The 24,246-nt window shown below is 43.4% G+C and overlaps 1 long non-coding RNA gene across 5 annotated transcripts; it reads left to right on the top strand.

The window, feature by feature from the left end:
• Positions 1–3,192: 3,192 nt before the first annotated feature.
• On the top strand, positions 3,193–22,960 carry LOC125119798 (uncharacterized). Of its 5 annotated transcripts, none has more exons than XR_007133172.1 (5): positions 3,193–3,309; positions 3,687–3,862; positions 14,119–14,199; positions 18,334–18,602; positions 19,135–20,835. It is a non-coding gene; the product is annotated as an uncharacterized LOC125119798 (long non-coding RNA). The 5 variants fall into 5 exon arrangements; XR_007133174.1 differs by lacking the exon at positions 3,193–3,309 and having other exon boundaries at positions 3,453–3,862; positions 19,135–20,050; positions 20,817–20,847; XR_007133173.1 differs by lacking the exon at positions 3,193–3,309 and adding an exon at positions 22,776–22,960 and having other exon boundaries at positions 3,454–3,862; positions 19,135–20,050.
• The last annotated feature ends 1,286 nt before the right edge of the window (positions 22,961–24,246 follow it).

Genomic DNA, 24,246 nt, shown 5'->3' with positions numbered 1-24,246 from the left:
GCTGAATTGGAGGTTAAAAGGTACCAATTCCCACATTATAAGATCAGAGAGCCACGTTGGTAGGACCAGAGCTACGCAGGGCTTACTGAGGGTGCCAGGTTATATTATACACCCTGTCGCCAACTAACATCCCAGAGACAGCTGGTGAGGCCCGGAAGTGGTCTTTTGGAGAAATGCGGTGTTGGCGAAAGGGATTTAGTCCTTTGAAGGAAGGAACAAGGTGCACTTGTACTCAGAAACCACAGGAGGGAGGCCCAAGGAAATAATTCAAGATCCAGGATTCCTGCAAGAGAGAAGACTAGCATTTTTTCCACCTGATAGTGTTTGTCTTTACCCAGCAGATAAACACATCTGTCGTTTAGTTCAGGAGCGTGGGAATGGAATTGGAGAAGTAGTGTAAGACTGTCAGGCAGAGAGGTGTTAAAAATGGATCCTGCCAACCAGAGAAGTGATAGATGATTTGGAGGCTAGAGAACTTCTGCAGCAACATGAGGAGGTTGAAAGGCAGGTGAGAAGATGAGTGGGGTGGGATGCCATTGGTTGGAGGTCAGCCAGAGTATAGCTGACTCACAGATTTTAAGAGACTGCCAGTACTAGGAGGGACTGCTCAGGAATGAGTCTCTGGTCTCCCAGGCAAGTAGGAGTTGCCGGTGTACACAATAAACCCATGAGCCACTTAGCACAATGCAGTGACAGCTAATTAGAGAGGCCCCCCTACCCCCAGTAAGGCAGTGTTTCTCAAATTAGCTGCATATGGGAAATTAAAAGCAAACAAAAAGCATGTTCAGGCCCCATCCAGTCCAGTTAAATCAGAAGCTATTTTTGTTAAAGGGCCCTGGATGATTTAGCCTAAATTGAGATCTGTTGCAATAAGGAAACCTCTTTTAGCATCTACTTCCCAAGAAGAGAACAAAGGAAAGGTGGGAGAAATATAAAAACAAACTGTGGTTAGAGTAGGTCTATAGTATAAAGGGAGGGAAAGAGATTTTGAATCTGATGTGAAATCGTCTGCAAAATGAGAGGTTTTAAAATAAGCAGGGCTGAGCATTAGAAATCAAATACTTGAAAATTTCGAGAATCTGGCCAAGAAGGTAAAGGTAATGCTGCTCGAGAGGAAAGGAGAGGAGTTCCCTTGTGCAAAGGGCTAAGGGTCTGGTTTGTCACTGCAGTGGCTCAAGTCACTGCTGGTGTGCAGGTTTGATCCCTGGCCCAGGAACTTAAACATGCCACAGGTGTGGCAAAAAAAAAAAAAAAAAAAAAGCAAATTCATGAGCTGGGAAAAGAAAATTGTTACTGGTGTAGCCTCCAATGATGAATCTCCCCTTTATATCAATTATAACTTTCAAGGTGTTTGAGGTAACGTAGCTTTAAATTTTAACCTGCTACAGTTCATAACCAGAAGTCCATGGATCATATGTGTGGTGAATTTGGGAGTGAAGTTAGGTTAAATTATTTTAAAGAAGTATTAACAATCCAGAATAATTGTTAGTGGGGTTTTTTACACAGCACCTTTTTAACTTGAGAAAGTTTTTTTTGATAAATGTGGCCAAATACAATATTAACTCAGACTACAGGTATTGTATTCACTTAAGAGTGTGGGTCATAGAAATGACTGTTGTTCTAAAGGTTCCCTGTAGATGGCATTGCTTGACTTCGTCTTCAAAGTTTATAGAGAGGAAGTTGTTAAAGCAATATTTTGAAAAGGAATCACTTGAATTTTAAAGGCAAACTAAATTAGATTTTTAAAGAATGAATCTAGTTATGAGTTGCTTTGAGAATATAACATAGTCGTCTCAGTTCGTTTGGGCTGCTCTAACAGAATACTATAGATTAGGTGGCTTATAAACAACAAAAATTTATTTCTTACAGTTCTGGGAGGCTAGGCAGTCCAAGATCAAGTGCCCACTTCCCCATGGGCAGCTGTCTTATTGTGACCTCTCATGGTGTAAGTAAGTGGCAAGGAATCTCCCTGGGGTCTTTTTCATAGTACACTAATCCCATTTATGAGAGCTTCACCCTCATGCCCTACTCACCTCCCAGTGCCCCAGCTCCAAATACCATCACATTGGGGGAATAGGTTTCAATATATGAATGGGGGGTGGGTGGGTACAAATATTCAGACCATATCAGTAGTCTTAGTGAAACTGTTTTTTTCTTATAAAAGTGTATTTGATTTATCTTTCTGTTTATTGAATTCTGATACACCTGAATTTTTGAATGTTGTTCATAAAGCTACATAAATTGCAATTTATAAACCATTTCTCTGCTATTGTCCTGTGAGAGACAGACATTTAGAAGGCGAATTTAGTTCAAGTTTTGAAAATTAAATTCACCTTGAAAGTGCCTTTTATGTAATGCATGAAGTACTTGAAACTTCTAATTAGTTTTAATTAGTTTTTCAAACCAGTATACCTTCTTTGCTAGAGTAGTAAGTAGCTTTCCTATCAAAAGACTGAAGCTCTTTCTTTAGCTATATCACAGTTCTGTAGCTTAGGCCACTTCTATAACTTTCAGTTTTACTTTTTCCTCAAGGAACATCAGGATTTGAGAGAGTTTTTGATTCATTGATAATACCATAGTGATCTTCAGGCTATATTTTAATTAGAAAAAGTTTGTGGAACAGAATTTTACTGAAAATTAATCAAGTAATGGAAAAACAAATTTTTCACTTTAAATGATTTTGGGTAGAAAAGCATAAATCCTGAAACCCGGTTAAAACTCTTAGGTATCTGGAGTCATTTACAACATTGTGTTAGGTCCTTATGTGTTGTTGAAGTTCTAGTGAGGGCCTGGTGAGTCCATCAGTTGTGAGGAACATTTTATGTAATTCATTATTAATAACAGGATCGTTTTCAAGTAATAGATTTATTTATTTATTTTTGTCTTTTTGCTATTTCTTGGGCCGCTCCCGCAGCATATGGAGATTCCCAGGCTAGGGGTCTAATCGGAGGCCTAGTCACCAGCCTATACCAGAGCCCCAGCAACGCGTGATCCGAGCCGCATCTGCAACCTGCAGCACAGCTCACAGCAACGCCAGATCGTCAACCCACTGGGCAAGGACAGGAACCGAACCCGCAACCTCATGGTTACTAGTCGAATTCGTTAACCACTGCGCCACGACGGGAACTCCTTCAAGTAATAGATTTAAAAACATGTTAGAGCAAATAATCTCTATGATAATGTTTTTCTCACAGGCATTCTGAAAACTGTATCAGAACACAAACTTTGAGACCAGATTATCTGGATTTAAATCCAAATTCTGCCATTTCCTTAGCTGTGCGACTCTGCCTCGATTTCCTCCTAGGTGAGGTGAGGATCATAATGGTTTGCCTCATGGTTTGCCATGTAATACACATGCGATACATATTTAACACATGCAACATACTTAGGTACCTGGCACACAGTAAGCCTCCAATAAATGTTGTGATTATAGAAGAGATGGGATTACTTATGTGTGAGTACTGGGAAAATGTAATTAATAATGCAACTCTGTGTTGCAGTGGGAAACCTGGGCACATTTCTGATAGCATAGGGCTCATGTGAACATCACTGCCCCATCATGATGGGAATGGCCCCTGGGGTGGGAGGAGTCTGAGAACACTGTTCCAGGGTGCTGTTAGTTGAACAAGCACTTCTAGAAAGAAGAAAACAGGTAGAGGAAAACCTTTGCTGTTTGTTTTTTACAGTTCTAAAGCAAGTGCCATGAGCATTCAGAGGCCAACAGAAACAGGAGAAACTCACTTCCAAATAAGGAACCTGGGTTTGCTGGCTGGAGAACCAAGATTCCACCATCCTGGACCCTTAGCCAGTTCTTCCTTCTGTGGTTCCTACCTGTGTTAAGCTGAGACCAGATAAGTAGCAGGTAAAGTACAGCACCAGGTCATTTTTCTGAAGCCTGGAGCTTGATGTATCTGCCTAATTACTTTCAGAGTTTTTTATGTATTCTCTCTAAAAGAGCAAGGGGCTATAAAATAAATACTTCTGTCACAGCTGCCTCCTAGATAAATGATCTTTTACTGTATGATCAGTATATATGGTGGGATGCAGGAGCTTAGTTTAACTAATCCTTCAGACTGACTCTGTCTGTATCAACAGATAAGAATGAGTCAGAACCATGAATTGTATCTGCTTCTCCATCAGCATAAAATAGCACAAGTGCTTAACTGCATTATATTAAACTTTCAAGGGCTTTTTGTTTGTAATTGATGGAAAAGATTGTCTTGGACACTATGTAGCTGGTCTTAATTTTTAGAAACATTTATTACCTACAATACACCAATTTACTTCGAAGGATAAGTTCACACTTTTTAATATTCACAAGGATAGAAATAATGATATTTCTTTGCAAAACAAAACCAAGGCTTTAAAAAAAGCTGTTCTAGATGCACTTTTTACAGGGTTAAATGTTGAATACTTAGCACATTTCCTGCATGTCATTAGCTCTAATGAAGTATCACTGGCAGTCTTGAACCTTTGATGGGTCAGTGCTTTTAAACACTTTTGAGTAATTTTTAAAAAGTTAACTTTTATTTCCAGTTTTAATCTACTGAAGTCCAGGCATTAACAGTCTGAGTTCCAGGTCCACATGTTGGCTCACCAGTGCTTTGATAAATCATTGCCAGAGTTATGTGTGTACAATACAAACAGTCCACGTATCTACATTTAGTACCTGACCTTGTTCTTTTAGGAATGTGTCCTGAAAACCTGCTTGTACTGCATGTGCAGTACAGCTGCAGACTGGGGGGCACCAAATATAACCAGCATGTTTTATCCAAAACTTAGATGAGAAGCTTTATATTTACATTCCAAATAAGTGTAAAGAGTAATCTCATCACATACAATGACATTGAACATGGCATGGCATCTTGAAACTTAAAAACAGGAAAAACAAGTTTTACACTCCCACAGATAATAAATGTTTAACCAGAGAATTCAGTGGATTTCATTAACATTTATGAATACAGGTACAATGTACTTCTAAAGTAGCCGTCATCTTTCTAAATCTTGTCATGAGGATTTTTTTTTTAATTCTGTCGTTCAGATCTCTTTTTTTATGCTCAAGCATCTCTCCGACACCCACATTCAGTCTGTTACTCTGTCTGAAATAAGTGTCTAGTTTTAACCTGAGATTCCAAGGAAGAGAGAAAAGTAAAGGTTTAGAATGGCCCGTAGGAACAAAATTCCCAGTTAGCTCTAGAAGATAGCCCCAGATCTGTTCTAAATCCACTCACCTTCCCTTCTGCTCCCACTCGAACATTCTGCTTTTCTCCCAAGGAGAAAATGGCTCACTTGACTGCCCTCTAATCTCACTGTATGTCCTTGGGCAAGTTAAATTCTCTGAGTGTTAGTGTTCTCTGTAAGACAAGAAGGCCATCTATTAGATAGCACTGTGGTGATGGTTAAACCAGATAATACATGTGGACAAGGGTAGGGAAGAAGGATCTCCCCAGAGTAAGCCTCAACTTTGGGCTCTGAAAGTTCAGACTGGTAAACACTGGCAAACTAGAGGTGCAAAAGATGTCATCCTGAATAAACAACACATAACATGGTCCAGGAAAAACGAAAGTGTTGATTGTCAGAAAGGAGGGATTCCCAGTGTAGCAGCATGCCTGGCATTTACTTCTGACTTGTTCACTTCCTCTTGAGACTCCACCTTCATTACAGGAAGGGAGTAAGAAGTCACAGGGGAAAAGACACGAAAGGTTACTCTTACCAAAAATACCCTGTAAGATGTTAGTAAGATGAAAGGCACCGCTGATTTGGTACTTCCCAGCAGAATGTAATAACAAAACAAAACAGAACAAACAAATGTAGCAGAGAAATAGCTCCCTTCAAAAGAGTCCCCATGCAGCAGACTAACAGAGGCCACAGAACTTGGAAGAGAAGTTCCTGGAGACTCCTCAGGATACTGTAAAGGGGACAGCAAATGAAATAGAGCTCGTTGCTCTTAAAGTTCTTCCACACTTAACCTGAAGCTGAGGTCACATGTGTAAGGTGACCTCACCTAATGTAAAAGAGCCTTAGTACATTTAAATTCTCTTCACTTCCCTCTCAAATCCACCCTCCATGACTACTGAAACATTTGACACATTTATTCACTCTTTCAATTTAGTTAAGAAACAGGTACTAGGGCAGGTGTCCTAGATTTACAGTGGTACTCTGCTAGGTGCTAGGAGCAAACAAAATACAGTCTGTATGCTTAAGCTGCTCATTCATCCAGAATGTGGTAGACATATGCAGAAATAACTGCAACTCTGGGGAAAGTGCAATAATAGAGGTATCAATTAGTTACAGCAGCAGTACAAAGGACAGTACGGTTAACTCTGCCTGGGTTGATCAGGGAACATTTTATGAAGGAACCACTGAGTTAACATTTGAGTGATGAATTGGAATCCATTGGACAACCTGTCAGGTGTTCTAGACAGACACATGCAACTGCTTCAGACGTGGTGGTTTCTGTGTTGTGGAAACATAAGGTGTGTGTAGTGAAGAACGTGGAGAGTCTTGGATGCCACATCCATGAGTCAACTGATAGTCTGTAGGCAAGGAGAGGATATTAAACAAGTCACTGGGTCAAATCATTTTAGAAAGATTTTGGCAGCAGTCCAGAGGGGGAGAAACATAAGGCAAAGGGATCAGGAAGGAAACATTAACAACAGTCCAAGCTAGATAGATTGGGGGCGGGGGCCACGAGGAGTTCTGGACTCAAGCAGTAGCAGTGAGAATGGAGAGGAAGGGATGGATTCAGGATCCATTGTGGACGCAGGATAAACAAGAAATAGTCATGTAGGTGTTCCTGGAGCATCCTGGTGGAGTCAGGGCTCTACATCGTGCCCTTGTGCACATCAGAAAGGGTTCCCTTTCTTTAAAATGCTTCTCCCAACTCAGTGATGAAGACCAGATTTCTTAGAACCCACTGAACTGACCCCTCTGCCTGCCCCATGACCAAACCAGCAGTTTAGGGGTAGATGTCACAGAGCCCTCCTGGATAAGAGGCACTGCCTCTTTTCTGGAGTCGTTAATGCCAAGGATAAAATAAGACTTCAGCTGCCCCTGAATAAAATCAACACAGACAAGCAGAATCTAGATGCAAAGAGAGAAATCGGAACACTGTCCTGATGATTCAGTTTGAGCCTCTGAAGCCAGCCGTGCCTGAAGCCAACTCCATCCCCTGGACTGTTATATCCCCAGTTATATAACCTAATTAACTTTGTTCTGCTAGTTTGAGGTTGGAGTTCTCTTCCCTGCAGTGGAGCAGGTCCTTTCTGGTACAGCCATTAAATTTTTCTCCCTATCACACTCTACCCCTATCTTACAATCTTCTCAACCACTCCTTTTCCAAAGAAGTAATCTGCTTTTTAAGTCTTGATTTTGCCCATAGTACAGCCAAATCATCTTAGCAGTTGATTTACAAGCTTCCTAGAATAATATTGGTTGCTGATCATACTATGGAAATCTCAGCTTATCAAACTACTAAACATCATAAAACCACTCAGAAAGCTAAAATGAAGAAATAAAAACCCATTGTGGGAGTGATTTCACTGTGTTACAGAAGCACAGACCCACCACCTTTGCACCTGGAAAATGTTCAGGCTTCCCCCTCTCCATCCCCATAATGGGGTTATTTAGAGTTGAGATGACAAATTGTTGAGAATTTAATTGCTTAGGAGAGCAGGTGGTTTCTGGGGCAGGACTAACCTCTGCGGTTAGGGGGCTGCCTGAAAAGTGGAGGGGGAGTTACAGTATGTATTAGGTGAGATCTGAGATCTTGAGAGCAAGATTAGGAACAAAAGTTGTCATCTATGAAAGGTTAAAAAACTTCCTTGCTACTTTCCTTGGGTACCGGGAAAAGCCTTCATTTAGTGTAGCATTTTAACTTTGACCTCTTCTATTGTAATTCCCTTTAGGTACACAGCTTTCAGGAAAGCCTGACACCTGGGTCTAGCCTACATGCGTCAGAAAGTGAAGAGGCCAGTGTAAGAAACATACTTGCCCCACTTTAACCCTGCCCACAGGAAGGGAGCAGCATCCTCTGCACTGGGACAGGTCTGGAAGGCCCAGCAGAGCTCAGCAGATAGGGCAGAGCTGGAAGGGCCACTGAGAGTAATACTAATGCAAAATAAAACCTCCCCTTCCTGGCATGTGGCAGAGGTGGGCTCTGAAATGGAACAGAGCTGACCCTAAGGGTGCAGACCTTATACGAGATACACATTTTACTGAACTTTAGATGCAATCATCATGACAGTAAGGGACTTAAAAAGACTGAAGTGAGCCTAGTTTTTTTTTTTTTTTTTAATCACCAGAGTTGAAATTGTCAATTACAATTTATATTCATATCCTATTATTCCAAATAAATGGATAAGATTTTTAAAATTAATTCTTGACTTCTTGTATGGGATACCCAAGGTCCTTATATTGTGACTATATAGCATCCTAAAACCAAGTTGAGAAAAAAAAATCTAAAATAAGACCATGAATTTTAAAATTTTCTAGAATGATCTCTGACTCTTGCAGGGGCTAATTTATGAAAGATATAAGACAACCATTCACTCTCTGCTCCCACAATAGAGACCTAGGTTGATTTTATTTTATTTTATTTTTTACCATCGCATGTACAGCATATGAAAGTTCTGGGGCTGGGGTTTAAATTGGAGCTGCAGCTGCAGGCCTATGTCACAGCCACAGCCACATTGGATCTGAGCTGCATCTGTGACCTACACTGCAGCTTGTGGTAACACTGGATCCTTAACCCACTGAGCGAGGCCAGGGATCAAACCCACATCCTCAAAGACACTGTGTTGGGTTCTTAACCTGCTGAGCCACAACGGGAACTTCCAAGACCTAGGTTAATTTTAAAGACCTGATTGACAGAAAATTGGCTGTAGTTGTAGGAGAATTAATTAGCAACAAAGAGGAAACCAGATTAAATGGTGGGGTTGCATATGGATGGGCTCAGGACTATCAAATTTGATGTCAAGTTCTATCTTATGTGATCATGCTTAATGTGATCAGGGCTAACATAAGACCCAGGCTAATAGCTAATATTGTCACTTGGAGCTTTGCTTTAGATAAAGATCTGTTCCAAGGCCTGTGAAATGTGAGCAGAGAGTAGGATAGCATGTGTGTGCATGAGGCAGGGTCAAGGCTGTTAAGTAGGTATGTAATTAATTGATAAAAGGCTGGAGAAATTCTACGACTTTGTCTTACCAGTGTCTCTAGAGCACAGGTATAATTTACCAGATAGCCTTGAAAAATGAGACAGTTATTCTGTAACAAAAAGAATGGCACTATTGACTCTCCTTCCATGTGGAGCTGGGCAAGGAGAGTGTGACAGGAGAGCCCAGGCCTCTGGCCTGCTTGGCCTTCCCTGGTAGGAATGGGGATGAAATGGCTCCAGTTCATCAGTCGCCCCAGAAGCACATCTCCAAGCCCAGGAAAGTCCTATGACTTCCTGGACTCATCTGTGAGATCCAAGGAAAAAGGTGGCCCAGCCAAGCTGACATATAAAATTAACCCTCACAATGTCTCTGCCCAGAAAAATCAAGAATGTTTAAGAGAGCGCTTGTGTACAGCATTCACCCTAACCCCCCCTAAGATGCACAAAATAAGGTTGTGTCATTGAGCCCTAGTCTCCCATCCTTTCTCTCCTTCAGAAGAAAAATGCTGTGGTGAAATGAGTTGCTTAGTTTTATTTTCAGTCTGTTCACTTGTATCATGTGGGTAGGGTGATAGGGGAACTTTTTTTTTTCTTTTGTCATTTTGATATGGTTGCAATTTTTAATTATATATTAACTATAAGCTTGCATGCAACTTAACTGGGGAAAAATGTGTTTATAATTCCCGCTTTAATTATGGTACTTGCTTAAGGTTTGCTTAAGCCTAGCTCGTTTTTTTTAAAAATCAATTTTATTGTGGTAGAACTGATGACTTCAAAAATAGACTTTTTAAAACACTCTATGTAGAGATGATATCATATGAAAAGATACTTCATAAACTGAAGTATCACCATCTTGAATATTAAGGAAAGGACACACCTTGGAGACTGGTCTAAAGGGCAGGGGCAAAAAGCAGCCTCTTAAGTGTTAGAACTACAAAACAGAAACCGTAAGGCAACAGCTTTGTGGCAGTATTAAGATTATTATAATTATGGGAGTTCCTGTTGTGGCTCAGTGAGTTACGAACACTACTAGTACTCATGAAGACTCAGATTTGATCCCTGGCTCTGCTCAGTGGGTTCAGCACCCAGTGTTGCTGTGAGCTGTGGTGTAGGTCACCGATGTGGCTCGGATCCCGCACTGCTATGGCTGTGGTGCGGGCCCAGCAGCTGCAGCTCCAATGTGACTCCTACCTGGGAATGTCCATATGCTATGGGTGTGGCTCTAAAAAGCAAAAAAAAAAAAAAAAGAAAAAAAAAGATTATTATAATTATTAGGGAGGCTTGCTAAAGTCAGTCAGTAGCAATTCTCATCTAGTATACGATGTAAATAATAATACTCTAGGAATGCTCAGCTGGCCAGATAACCTGAAGCATGTCAAAGGAAAGACTCTAATAAAAACTAAATACCTTATATTTGCATGACACGCTAAGGTTTTAAAGATCTATTGTTTACATTAACCTGATCTGATCCGTGCAAACCACACCATGCTGCAGGAAACAGTTCTCCACTGAGGCCCAGAAAGGTTCTAGGTTATATGGCTGCAAAGTGGCAGGGAACAGAGCAGATAGATGGGCTTTCTTCTGCACCATCATCAATCTAGGATATTTGTGGGTGCCTGGGGCACACAGTCAGGATGCAGGGGTGGGTAGAGGAGAATGATGGACAAAGCACAAATTGTGGCCATTCTTGCTAATTGGCCCACTTCAAAGAAAACTAGTCAGTTCAAAATGGCATTGCCTGTTTTGATTTCAAGAATTGGCATCATATCACTATGCAGGCCTGCCCAGAACTGGTAAAGACAGAAGAGAAAAAGAGAAGGAATGAACACTTCAACACAATTTACAGACTGCTGCCTTTCTCACCACCACTCCCTTGAGTGCGGCCCTATAAAGCAAAAAAAAAAAAAAAAAAGGCTTTGCCTCCCATTTTTTAATTTTTTTTTTTTTGGTCTTTTTAGGGCTGTGCCTATGGCATATGGAGGTTCCCAGGCTAGGGGTCCAATCGGAGCTACAGCTGCCAGCCTACACCACGGCCACAGCAACTCAGGATCCAAGCCTCCTCTGTGACCTATACCACAGCTCACGGCAATGCCGGATCCCTAACCTGCTGAACAAGGCCACGGATCGAACCTGCGTCCTCATGGATTCTAGTCAGATTTGTTTCTTCTGGGCCACAATGGAGACTGTCTCCTATTTCTAAAATGTGGTTTTGGTTGCAGTGTGTTGAGGACTAATCTGTAATAGTCATTATTAAACTTGACAGTGGTGGTGGACAGCCTCTAAGACAGCCCCCAAAGATTCCTGCCTCTCAATATGGATAATTCTCTTCCCTTGAGTTTAGTCTAGATTTGGATTTGTCTTAAAGAGTCTCAGTCTCTCTTTCTTTCTCTCTCTCTCTCTCTCTCTCACACACACACACACACACACACACACACACACACACACACCCCTAGCTTGGGGGAAAATCCAGCAGCCCATGTGATGGGGAACCAATGTTTTCAGCTAAAAGTCAAAAAAGACCTGATTGACAGCAGCTTCTCCAGCACAGGCGCAGTCTGGAAGTGTTTGCAGCCTGAACCAACACCTTGATTACAGCATCATGAGAACCTCTTAGCCAGAATCCTAAAGCTAAGTCAATCCCATCTTCCTGATGTATAGGAACTTTGGGATAATCAGTGTTGGTTGTTTTTAGCTTCTGTGTTTTAGGGATATTCGTTAGGAAGCAATAGATAACTAATACAAATATGCATCAGAAGCACCTAGATTCTTGGTAAAATGTGTATTTCTGGGTCTTACCACATTCAGTGGATGTGGCCTGAAGTCTTTGCCTTTTCACCAGGAATCCCAGGAGAATCAGAAGTGAAAACTTTCTGTATGAGCACACACAGCAAAAATAAACACTCCCTGGAAAGGCCTGGGGGGAGGGAAGACTAAGGGGAGTATGGTTGCCAGATAACTTACAGGACACCCAGTTCTATTTGAATTTCAGATAAATAACAAAAAAATGTTTTAGTATAAGCATGCCCCTTGCAGTATTGGGGACATATTTATACCAAAACATATTTGTTATCTGAAATTCAAATTTAACTGTGTGGTCTGTATTTCTATTTGTTAAAAACTATCCAGAAGGAAAGCCCCACCCAAGTGATGGCCCAGATGGAAATAAAGTGGTGCCTTCTTTTCACAGATGGCAGGATTTTAATCCCTGAGGGATGAGGGGTTTAAAGGTGCTTGGCTGGGCCCTGCCCCTCTTCCACCTGGAAGGCAGACTGCAGACTTAGGGCCCTTAAAATGTTTCTTTGGAGGGTTGGGGTTGGGGGAGGAGTGGTGTGGAATAGGGGGATGGAGAACTGCTCTGGAAGCCCTCCTCCATGGCCCCGCCCACTCCAAGATGCTGGTGGCTCCAAGGAGAGAACAGGACGCAGGGTTGGGTCCAGCCCCTGGTGGCCCAGTGTACCCAGCTCCCTGGAGAAGTCGGTTGTGTCTGTGTAGATGTCCCTGCCTGATGGGTTCTACACATGGTGCTGGGAACAAGCTCCTCTGGGTGCAGATGGCATCAGGTTCTTCCAGAGCAGTGAATGAATGCCAGTCTTCCCCCACACCCCTCCAGGAACTCAGATGAATGCAGCTGCTCATAATAAATGTGTGCCTTTCTCATTCTGAGTATGTCTGAGTCTCTGACGAGTTGTATTTATTGTAGCTCTCAGCCTTGTAAAGAGGAGGATGGTTTCAAAGACATTCCCTAATGACTGAGGTTTTAAGAACTCTGGCTTTCACTTCTGTATATGCTTTATTGTCACAGGGAACCGTCTTAATTTTGATGTGTTTATTTTCAACTATGAAACATCTTCAAAGAGATGGGGAATGAATGAGAATATGTGTGGGAGAGAAAAGGGGAGAGAGAGAGATCTTGGCTGGGTAGACTGAAACGTTTAAGGCAGGGATGGAAGAAAATGGCGCAGAAAATGTGCAGCTGCAGTAGAATCAGAGCCTTAAATAAGTGCTTTGAAACCAGACACCAAAAGTGAGGTCACGTCATTCCGAGCTCTGGTTCAGCTTTGCCCAGCGGCCTGACGCAAGCTGAAAAGCCACAGGAGGGGAACTCAGCTGAATCTCTCTCCTGAGTGAAACTGTGGAGGGGGCTGAGTTTTTTTTTTTTTTTTTTTTTAGAGGAAGGGAGGAGGTTTAAATCAAATGTACAAAATGTGTTCCCTGGAGGCTCTCAAGGGCTCTAAGCACCTTCATAAGCTGCTTCATAAAACCAGCACGGCCAACACAAAACAAATTTGGAAAGTAGAAGGCCAAGGATGATGTTGCCATTTCATACTTTGTATATCAGGAAGAACCCCACAGGAATTGCTCAGTTCCAGGACCACCACCCCAAATGCGGCTGACTTTGGGGGAAAACGCAATTGACTCTAGACTACAGATGGTTTAAAGCTGGAAGGGGCCTTACCCATCCAGTCCAGGTTCCTCTTTTACAGAGAAGAATCTAGGCTCCCACTTTGGCCTTCCATTTGGTTCTCTCTGGGTATTTGAAAAATTAATAACTACCTCAAAGATTTATTGTGAGCATTCATGTAATGATGTATATAAAGCACTTGGTACTTAGTAACTGGGATCTGTTATTATTATTTCACCAGGTCTTTGTATTTAGGCATGTGGGAATGTTAAGGTCAGAGGGGAGTGTTTCAGCATAGGTTAAACAAAACAAAACAAAAAAGAGCCCAGCTTCCTGAGACAGGGTTCATATCTTTGTAGTCTTTTAGCTTGGAAAGAACCACTGCACCATTTAATTCAATTCCTTTGTTTTAGAGCTGATGAAACTCAGGTATAGACAGGTAAGGGCTTGCTCAGGATCCTCCAACTACCTCCTTTTCTGGAACCCCATATCCTGCCAGCAAGGCAGGGAAACTGCCATGTCCTAGAAACTCGACTGAGAGGGTATCTCTTTTCTGCAGGAGCAGAAGGGAATTTCTGACACATCAATTCCAATGCTCTGTTGGATTCTTTCAAGCACTGCCACTGCCGCCACCACCAAGGTAAATGAGTGAAAGTGCTACATTCTCGACTCCTGAGAGAAGAGGGAGTAATTAAGTACAAAGGCAAGTCTGGGTTTGAAATTAATGACTGTGGGATTCTGAAATGATTTTGAGATAAAATGAATAGTTTACATTAATTTGCATTGCAGTAGACAACATGGCTTAGGAAAAACTGCTCTGTTGAATTTAGGAGACAAAGATCATGTCTATTATTTTCATTCTCGGCCTCAGGGAGCTTGGAGAGGGAGGAGCAGTGAGAGATTTAAAACTTTTAATGCTCACTGTTCAGAAATATGATTTTTTTTTTCTGAAACAGATTAGCTTTTAAGGATATAGTAACATTGGTTAAGTACTGGTATGTATTTTGTCTGTTTACTTTTTTCATCATCATGGCAAATTTAGGAGATAGGTGCTGGAATTATGTCCATTTCACAGATTAGAAAAAGTAAGACCAGAGAGTAACTTAGTCAAAGTCAAATAGCTAATACATGATCATCACCAAGACCCAATCTTGGAAGCTGGCTGTGGAGCCTTTCTCTTAACTCACTATGCTCTACCGCCTTGAGAGAGTTAAGGTACCAAACCCAAGAGACTAGAAACTATTTTGACATCCCTCATGAGAATATGCTTTTCATCACATTACTGTTCCAAGGTTAAGTGTATGGAGCTGAACCTCATGGTCCATAATGCACTGGTCCAGCTGCCTCCACCATACTCTTGGTCTGGAAATTCCCTGGAAACATAAGTGGAATCTTTTTCTTTACATACTCTCCCGTATTCACCCCTTAGTTTACACTGCTGGATGAAAATTAGAACCCAGCTGTTTTTCAGCCCACAAATGGCTTAAGAGCTGAGCACCAAACTCAGAATTATAGATTTTTCAAAAGCATACAACCCATCCCCAAGAAGCCATCCGTACCAGCTTGAAGGGAGCAGGATATTTCAGTGAGTAGGATAATGAAGGGACGCAATGGTAGCAATTCTATTCCATTTTTTTCCCTGAGGGTATAAGGAGGCACCAAGATCTTAATCCCCTTTCTCTTCATTTTGACTCAGAGATGATGGCACCATCGCTTCTTAGACCAACGTTGATAACAGAATATCTTCCAAAATCTATAATAAACCCAATAAAAGTAAATACATGGAGAGGAGGCACTTACCAGTAATTTAGTTTGAATAAATGAGTGAATGCTTTGATACCTTTTTATATACAAGGAAGCAACTATATGCTACACATACTGTACAGGCTGTACCCACTCCTTTTTCACTTAAGGTATCTTGTAACACATTCCGTATTGAATATTATCATGTACAGATTTACCTCATTCTCTCTCATGACTTTATAAAATTTAAATTTTGGATGTATCAGAGTTTATTTGACTATCATCTGTTAAAGAACATTTCAATTGTCAGGTCCTGTGCTCTTCCAAATGATGCTGAAAGAAATGTTTACACATATATGTGTGTATTTTTGTTTTGGCTTCACTTTTTTGTTGTTATTGTTAACATTATTATACATGGGGGGGAATCCTAGAAGTGAAATTGTTAGGTCAAAGAGATTTGTTTTTAAATTTTAATCACTGTTTCCAAACTATCCTACAAAAAGGCTGCACCAGCTTGTTTTCAATGAGAAGGAATTTGAAAGGCTGAGTCTAGCACCTTTGTTATCCAACTAGATTTTCATATAAAATATGAAAGCTTTGGGAGTTCCTATTGTGGCTCAGTGGGTTAAGAACAGGGTTAGTATCCATGAGGATGTGGGTTCAATCCCTGACCTCACTCCAGCATTGCTGAGGTGTAGGTTGCAGATGCAGCTCAGATCAGGCATTGCTGTGTATGTGGCATAGGCCAAAAGCTGCATCTCCAATTCAACTAGCCTAGGAACTTTAGTATGCTATAGGTGCAGCCATAAGAAAGGGAAAAAAAAAAAAAAAGACTTCCCGTCACGGTGCAGCAGAAATGAATCTGACTAGGAACCATGAGGTTGCAGGTTCGATCCCTGGCCTCGCTCAGTGGGTTAAGGATCTGGAGTTGCCATGAGCTGTGGTGTAGGTCACAGACAGGGCTCAGATCTGAAGTTGCTGTGGCTGTGGGGTAGGCCAGCAGCAACAGCTCCGACTGGACCCTTAGCCTGGGAACTGCCATATGATGCGGGTGCAGCCCTAAAAAGCCAAAAAAGACCCCAAAAAAGGAAAAAGAAAATCAGACTTGTGGTCCCCTTGTAAATTTCATTGCTTTTCCAAATACCCATTCATAGCCATGCACATCTATTCTTTCCTCCCTTTGCCCTTCATATTTTAAAAAACCCAGATCTTTGCTGTGTGGTATGACAGGTAAGTTAGGTGATGATGAGTAGTAATCAGAAATGGAGTGGGCGCATTTGTCAGAATTTTTGGAATTGCTCTGTGGACTGAAGGCTGGGAGTCTGGTAGACCCCTGGCAGTGACACTCTCCTGCAAAGAGAAGAATCAGGTGTGGCTTTTGTGTCTGGTAACTGGCAACTGGTCACTTGTGTAGGACATTTACCATGTTTCACTGAGACCTCCTAACGCCATAGTCTTCTATCTACACCCAGGTTGGTAAAGGGACTATCTATGATTCAAGCTTGTACACTTTCCTGATTATGTCAGATAAGCACCCAGAACTCATCTCTATGAACTCCACCTTCCCCTCTGAAATGCACATCTTTTTTTAAGCATTTTTAAAATTGAAGTATAGTTAATTTACAATATTGTATTAGTTTCAGGTGTGCAGCAGAGTGATTCAGTTATATGTGTATGTGTGTATGTATTTGGGGCCAGGGATTGAACCCACACCACAGCAGTGACAAGGCCGGATACTTAACCCTCTGAGTTGCCAGGGAACTCCTATTTGTAGGCTTTTTAAAAATGGCCATTCTGACTTTCACAATGGTGTGAAGCGGTACCTCACTGTAATATTGATTTGCATGAAATGTACATCTTAAGGTGTGCATTCCTAGGTCAGGTTAGGCTGAAGTTACTTGACTTTCTTCATCCAAGGCACCTGAGAATCCAGCAATTCCATTGACTCGTAGGTAATAAACACCCTGGGGCTTTCTGTCCTCACTTGAAGTTGTACAGCAGTAGGGAAACAGACTGGCTATAGACTCGTCATGGGAGATTAAAGCTGTTGGCCGTGGTAAGTGCTGTAGCTTAGCTCTCAACTTTCTGTGGAAGTTTCATCCTCACCCTTCATTACTATGAATGGTAACAAGTCAACCGCATTACAACCTACTCTGGACCTGGTATGATTTTATTGCATCTCTCAAGGTGCCCGCAGGTGACACTGATCAAAACTCATATTTAGATGCTAGAAAATAATTTCCTACTGCACCAGACCTATATCATTCTATTAAGAAAATGTTCTAGGAGTTCCCTGGTGGCACAGTGGGTTAAGGATCTGGTGCTGCTACAGCTGTGGCTTGGGTTCAATCCCTGGCCCAAGAGCTAATGCATGTCACAGGTGCAGCCGAAAAAAAACCAAACCAAAAAACAAAACCAAAATGTGCTTTGTGTCTACTCCAAGTTCAATTCTGAGCCAGGCACTGAAATATAAAGTATTGGACACAGGCAAATTGCAGCAGAAAAGAGCAGATGCAGAGAATAGCTTGGAAGCTGTTACTCCTACCCAGGAGGGAGCTGGCAAAGGCCTGGGCTAGGGTAGCACTAGCCTAAGGCAGCAGAGAAGCAGCAGCCTGGGAGTCACCAAAGGAAGTATAAATCAGGCTGAGCAGCACCGCAAAGAACTCAGGTTGGTTCTGATCTCTGCCTTACGGCTGTGTGGCCCCACAGCCCTGGATCATTCTGAGCTTGATTTTTCAGCTGTGAAATTGAGACAGTAATACTTTCCCTGACTCACTGGATTATTGAGAAGATCAGTGAGTTAGGATCCAGCCCCTGGTCTGCCTCATCATTGTGAGGGCTCAAAAATGTGTGTTCCCTTCCTCACCTATCCAGATCTGTAACTCCCCCCCAACCCCTGATCTTGTGCTCAGAGATTGACTATAGAGGCCAAGCAGTGATGTCTTTCTAGGGGATTCTGTTAAACAGATGGAAAAGGTTAGAAAGGGGAACTCTTTAGAAGGGGGAGCTAGGTTGATGTTTTTAATTCCAGAGTTTGACGAGATGGTGGGATAGTCATGTCGATGGCTGGAAACCCAAAGGCTGAGAGCTGGCAGTAGAGGACAAGGATGCAGGAGTCCTGAGCTGGGACGCCAGGGTCATTCAGCCCACATGTCTCTGAGTTCCTAGAAGAGGCAGCAGCAGCCATGGTTGAGGTAAGCAAGCCAACCTGAGACCTTTGAAGACCCTGAAGAGGAACTCAACATCGCATCACAGTCCAGACCTCTCGGAACCCATGGAAAACTAGACACCCAGCTGAAGGTACCAGCACCACACCACTCTCCTGGCTGCTTGGTTACAGATTTCCATCCATTGTTTTTTTTTTTTTCTGTTTGTTTTGTTTTTCATTTTTTTAGGGCCGCACCCACGGCACATGGAAATTCCCAGGCTAGGGGTTGAATTGGAGCTACACCTGCCACAGACACAGCAATGCCAGATCCGAGCTGCATCTGCAACCTGCACCACAGCTCACAGCAAAGCTGGATGCTTAACTCCTCTGAGCAAGGCCAGGGATCGAACCTGCATCCTCATGGATTCTAGTCCAATTTTTAACCCACTGAGCCAGAGTGGGAACTCCCTCCGTCTGTTGTTGAGTTGACAAGAATGAAGAGACTAGGGTCCAGACCCACTGCTTCTGCTTTCATTGCACATCAAAGTGTGTCTGTGGGTCCCCTGGATTAAGTCCCAGAAATAGGTGTATTTTATTCAGTTGTGTATATCAAACAGGTTTCCTGCTGAGCTAGGGCCAGAAACAAAAAAATCATTCTGTTCACATTTACTGGGTTCCTCCCAGAGGCCAAGCACCTGGCTCCCACAGGCATCTCTATGTTTGAGAACTGGCATTGAAGGAGGTCGTGGGAAACTGAGAGAGGGAAAGAAGTGCCCAGACCATCCCCCAGGAGCCTCTGCTGATAAGCTGGCTGGCATGATGCTGGATCTTGATTGCACCATTGGTCTCAGGTAAGAGATCCCCCAGCCGCCAACTCCCCTGAAGACAATCGGGTTCAGTCATGACTCCTGACAGCAGCTGATGTCAACAGAAGGGGCAGCCCAGTTAGAGCGCAGGGCTACCACTTCCTAGGCAAGTTAGTCTCCCTGAGCCTCAGTCTCCTCCTCTATACAGCAGCACAGAGATAGCCCAGCTTTGTGGCAGGGCTCAGTGAGCCACAGGAAAGCATTCTGTATGATGGGGAACTCAGTGAAGACAGTAATTAGTGCTGAATTCCAGGCCCATCGTGTTTGCCCTGAGGGAAACTGAGTCATCCCTCTGCTCAGAATCAGCAGTAGGGAAGGCTGCTGGGAGAAAGTGGAATTTCTTTCCCATTCGCAGTGGGTTGAATTGCAGCCCCGCCACCCAAATACATCCAAATTCTATCATCCCCACCCCTATGCTCCACAAACCCGCGACCTTATTTGGAAATAGAATCCTTGCAAATGTGATTAAGTGAAGGATCTTGAGATAAAATCATCCTGGATCTAGGGTGGGCCCAAGATCCATTGACTGCCCTTATGAGGGAAAGGAGAGGCAGAGATTGGAGCAATTTGTCTACAAACCTAGGAGCCCCAAAGGTGGTCCGGAGTCACTAGAAGCCAGGAGAGAAGCATGCAACAGATTCTTCCTCAGACCTTCCGGGAGGAACCAGCCCCACTGATACCCTGATTTCAGACTTCTGTTCTCCAGAACAGTGGAAGAATAGATGTCTGTTGTTGTAAGTCAGTAAGTTTATTAATTTATTACACCAGCCCTAGGAAATTAATAAACCATTCAAGTCAAGAAGCCTTGGCAGGTGAGATTGCTGAGTCACCTGGGCTGTCCACCCCCATCCATCTGTCCCTGAGGGCCGAGGTCTCCCTCAGCTTCTGCTGATGCCTTCGGCAGTTTTTGCACTCTTTCTCAGAAGTTACAGTGAGTTCCACTTGATTCCAAATCACATTTAAGCCCATTCTTACAGGCTTCAAAGTTTTGGTCTTGAGGGAAAGGCCTGGACAGTCTCATTGTCTGGCACCATCAAATTGCTCTTACTTGGTAATAAACACCACAGATGTGTGATAGCTGACCAGGCAAATAGGGCGCCTGAGGATCTGTCCTCCCTAGCTTGCTGCTTAGAGCGTGAATCTCAAGCTTTAGGGCACATAGAATCACATGGAAGGCTTGTGAAAATGCAGATCACTGGCCCTCTTTGCTTCATTCCCCTCTCCCCCAACTAGCTTCTGATTCAGTAGGTCTGGGGTGGGGCCAGAAACTCTCAGGTCTAACAGACTCCCAGGTGTTGCCAATGCTTCTGGACCTGACTACACCTGAAAACAGTAAGAGCTCAGAGCCATGGTTCTCAAACTTTGCTAGACGTGGAGATGACCTGGGCAGCTTCTAAAAACCCCATGCCTGGGCTGTGGCCCATGTGTATTAAATCAGAATCTCTGAAGGTAGATCCTGAGCATCAGTAATTTTTTCCCTTTCTTTTCTTTTCTTTTTAGGGCCACACCTGTGGCACATGGAAGTTCCCAGGCTAGGGGTTGAATCATGGCTGCAGCTGCCAACCTATGCCACAGCCACAGCAAGATGGCATCTGAGCCGCATCTATGACCTACACCACAGCACATAGTGAGGCCCGGGATTGAACCGACGTCCTCATGGATAGTAATCAGGTTCGTTACCACTAAACTATGATGGGAATTCCTGCATCAGTAATTTTTAAAGCTCCTCAGGCAATTTTGATACACAATCGAATTGACATTCAGGGGGCTTAGAGGCAGAAGAGAAGAAGAGAAGTTGGGAGAGATGCCTCTCTCTCAGCCCAGCCTGGCGCCCCACTCTGGGAGCACAGGAAGGAAGGATACAGAAGCTGGGGTCCTGAGGAAGTATTACCGCCCTGTGGCCACAGCCTAAGAGCGCCATCCAGGACCCAGGAAGAGGCTGAGGCTATAGCTGGGCTCCCACAGGCCTGGGCAGAGACCTCTTTCTGGCACTTTACTTGCTTCATGAATCTGATCAAGTTGCTTCACTTCTCTTGGCTCTGCTTTCCTTATCTGTAAAATGTGGGTAATAAAAATACCTACCTCAAAGTGAAACTGTATAAGATTAAAGGAAAAACTATAGAGTTTAAGTGCCTGGCCCAGGTGCTGTAAATGACAGACACTCAGCCTATGCTCATCGCCCTTCTGCTCGTTTCCTCCTCATTCTCTCACTCGAACCGACAAACTGACGTGGAGAAACAGAGGCCTGAGGGCTGTCCCTTTGTTTCTACTTTCACTACCAGAGGTCAGGACCTAACATCTTAGTCACACTCTTTTTGCTATTAAAGATCTTTGGGACTCCTTCTTTTTTGTTATTTTATTCTTCCAAGATTTCTTTTAAATATACATAGCTATCCCCCTTTCCAAGTGGAAGTATACTTTATACCTTTTATCCACTTTCCTTTTTCCACTTAACTTTATGTCCTGACTGTGACTCCATAGCAATGTTTGGAAATAGTATCTATCTTCCTCCACAGAGCTGCAGTTGTGTGTGTGGTTATAGCAGTTTATTCACTTAGTTCTCTATGCATGGCCACTAGGGTTGTTATTAGCCCTTTTCTGTTACAGCAGGGCAGCAATGAACGTGCTTGTGCACGTTCTTCATATTTTACCAGCATATCTTTGGGAGAGATTCCTAGGGCACTTCTGCTCTGTGGCCTCACTTCTGCTCTGGAGCCCCTCTGCCTGGCTATGAGATGCTGAAATGCTAACTCCAGCCTCCATACCTCCTTTCCATTGGATTGATTCGCCAGGCCTGTAGAAAGGGCGACAGGAAGGCGGCCTTTCTACAGGCCGCCTTCATTTTTGTCCCCCAGTCTCACACTACAGCGGCTTACCTCAGGGACCTGATTCCTAACCAGAACTCCAGCTGGAAAGGAATCCGAGAAGTGCAGTTTTCCGTTTTCTTGTCGCTGCCACACGGGACAGCTTGGAGAAGTGGGCTGGGTGCCAGTCACCACATCCAGCTCCCCACTTCATTCCTTCGTTACACACATGAGGAAATTGAGGTTTGGGAGGGCTGTGTACACACATGAGGAAATCGAGGTTTGGGAGGGCTGTGTTCCTTGCTGTGGCTCCCAGCACTGGTTCATGGCTAACGGCTCCAGTGTTTCCCCTCACTTTCCAGGCCAGTGGGGGTCCTTGTGAAATGGAGTTTTATTGAATCAAATAACTTAGAAAAGCAGAAGCCACTCCATACCCTGTGAACTTTTACTTTCCTCTATAAAACAAAATACCGCCCAAGACATTTTTGGAGGTATTCTTATAATCATTTAGTAACTGTTGTGGGCTGAATTATGGCCTTCCCCCAATTTATATGTTGAAGTCCTAACCTCTGGTACCTGAGAACATGACTGGTTTGGAAACTGGGACTTTATAGAGATGCTTAAGTTAAAATGAGGTCTAATCCAGTATGACTAGTGTCTTTACAGAATGAGGTGTGGACACAGATGGGCTGAAGCAAGATGCTGTGAAGATGCAGGGAGAAGGTGGCTGTCTGTAAGCCAAGGAGAGGGGCCTCAGAGGACACCAGCCCTGCCGGCGCCTTGACCTCAGACTTCCCAGCATCCATTACTGTGAAGAATAAACTTCTGTTGTTTAAGCCACACCGTCTCCGGTACTTGTTACAGTAGCCCTAGCAAGCTCATGCAGTACTGAGGTCTGATGAGAGAGAAGAAACATGCTTTGGTGGGAGACTAATGTCTCTCCAGTAAGCCAATCCCCTCAGTGTTTCTTACCATATGCCTTTCTCCAGCTGCTCTACCTCTTGATGCTTCTGCCAAGCCAGATACTTTCTAGCATCTTACCCTGTGAGCAGAAGTTTCTTGGGAAAATGCTTCCTCCATCTTGCACAGTTCTGGAGTCTCTGGAGTGGCGAATCGGCTGCAGTTTTAAATGGTGACAGCCACCAGGCTCCACAGAAAGACCAGCCAAGCCCCTGAGAACTCTCACCTCATTGGGCACTCAGTGAGGACTGTCCCTCGCTTTTCTAACCCACCCTCCCTGGGAGCTGCGGCAATCTGGCCCTGAATGTAATTTCCCCCCATTTTCATGGGAGGTAAATGTGGCATGCAAAATGCATTTTTAGTGACTGAGATCTGCATTTAAGCATTTTTCCCCATCTTTGCTGGGTCATTAAGCCTTTAAATTCATCAATATTGCAATGATTTTGGTAGTCCAGTGATGTATAGAGTTGTTTAGGTTTTCATTCTCTCCACGCTCCCTTGCCTGTAAGATGCTTCAGCAAGAGCTCACCAAAGGGTAATTGAACACATGTGCTGTTCTGAATGGGTTCTTTCCTGGCAGCCCATCTCCAGCAGATCACATCACACCCAGGCTCAGGATCTAAGGACTATGAGGATGGTTCCAGTGACCCTTGGAAATCCAGTCAGAAGTTGGCATGTCATAGAGACCGTGACACCATTTCTACCAGGACCACCTTCACTCCTGCCCCTCCCCCCCAGCCCTGTCCCCAGTGTTAGCACAGAGTCTTGTCTCTACACTGGAGCCCCAGGTGAAGGACTGGCCTGTGTCTTAGGGGCTGTGCTAGAGCTACACAAAGTCTGGCTGGTTCTTTGATGAGAAGGAGGCGGGAGCCAAGACCCACCAGGAACAGCAGATTCATGTCCCTTCACTGAGTGGAATAGCAGGCAGAATTGTCGGCATGATATAAACAACTCTTTCTCTCTGTTAATTTTACTTTTGTTGAACACATGGCAATTTACAGCATGGCTGGACACAATATGGCAGATAGAGCTGCAGATTGGAGTTGCAAAGTCAGTTCAGCCACAAGCATTTTGGAGAATGCTAAGGCAAAGGGACATAGGTCAGAGACTTTTTTCTTTTTAATTGTTTCCACTTGGTCCAAGGCTTGGGCAAGGGCTCCAGGGTA

Source organism: Phacochoerus africanus, chromosome 2 (assembly GCF_016906955.1).
Source record: "Phacochoerus africanus isolate WHEZ1 chromosome 2, ROS_Pafr_v1, whole genome shotgun sequence".
Classification (NCBI taxonomy): Eukaryota; Metazoa; Chordata; class Mammalia; order Artiodactyla; family Suidae; genus Phacochoerus; species Phacochoerus africanus.
This window is presented reverse-complemented; position numbering and strand designations above follow the sequence as displayed.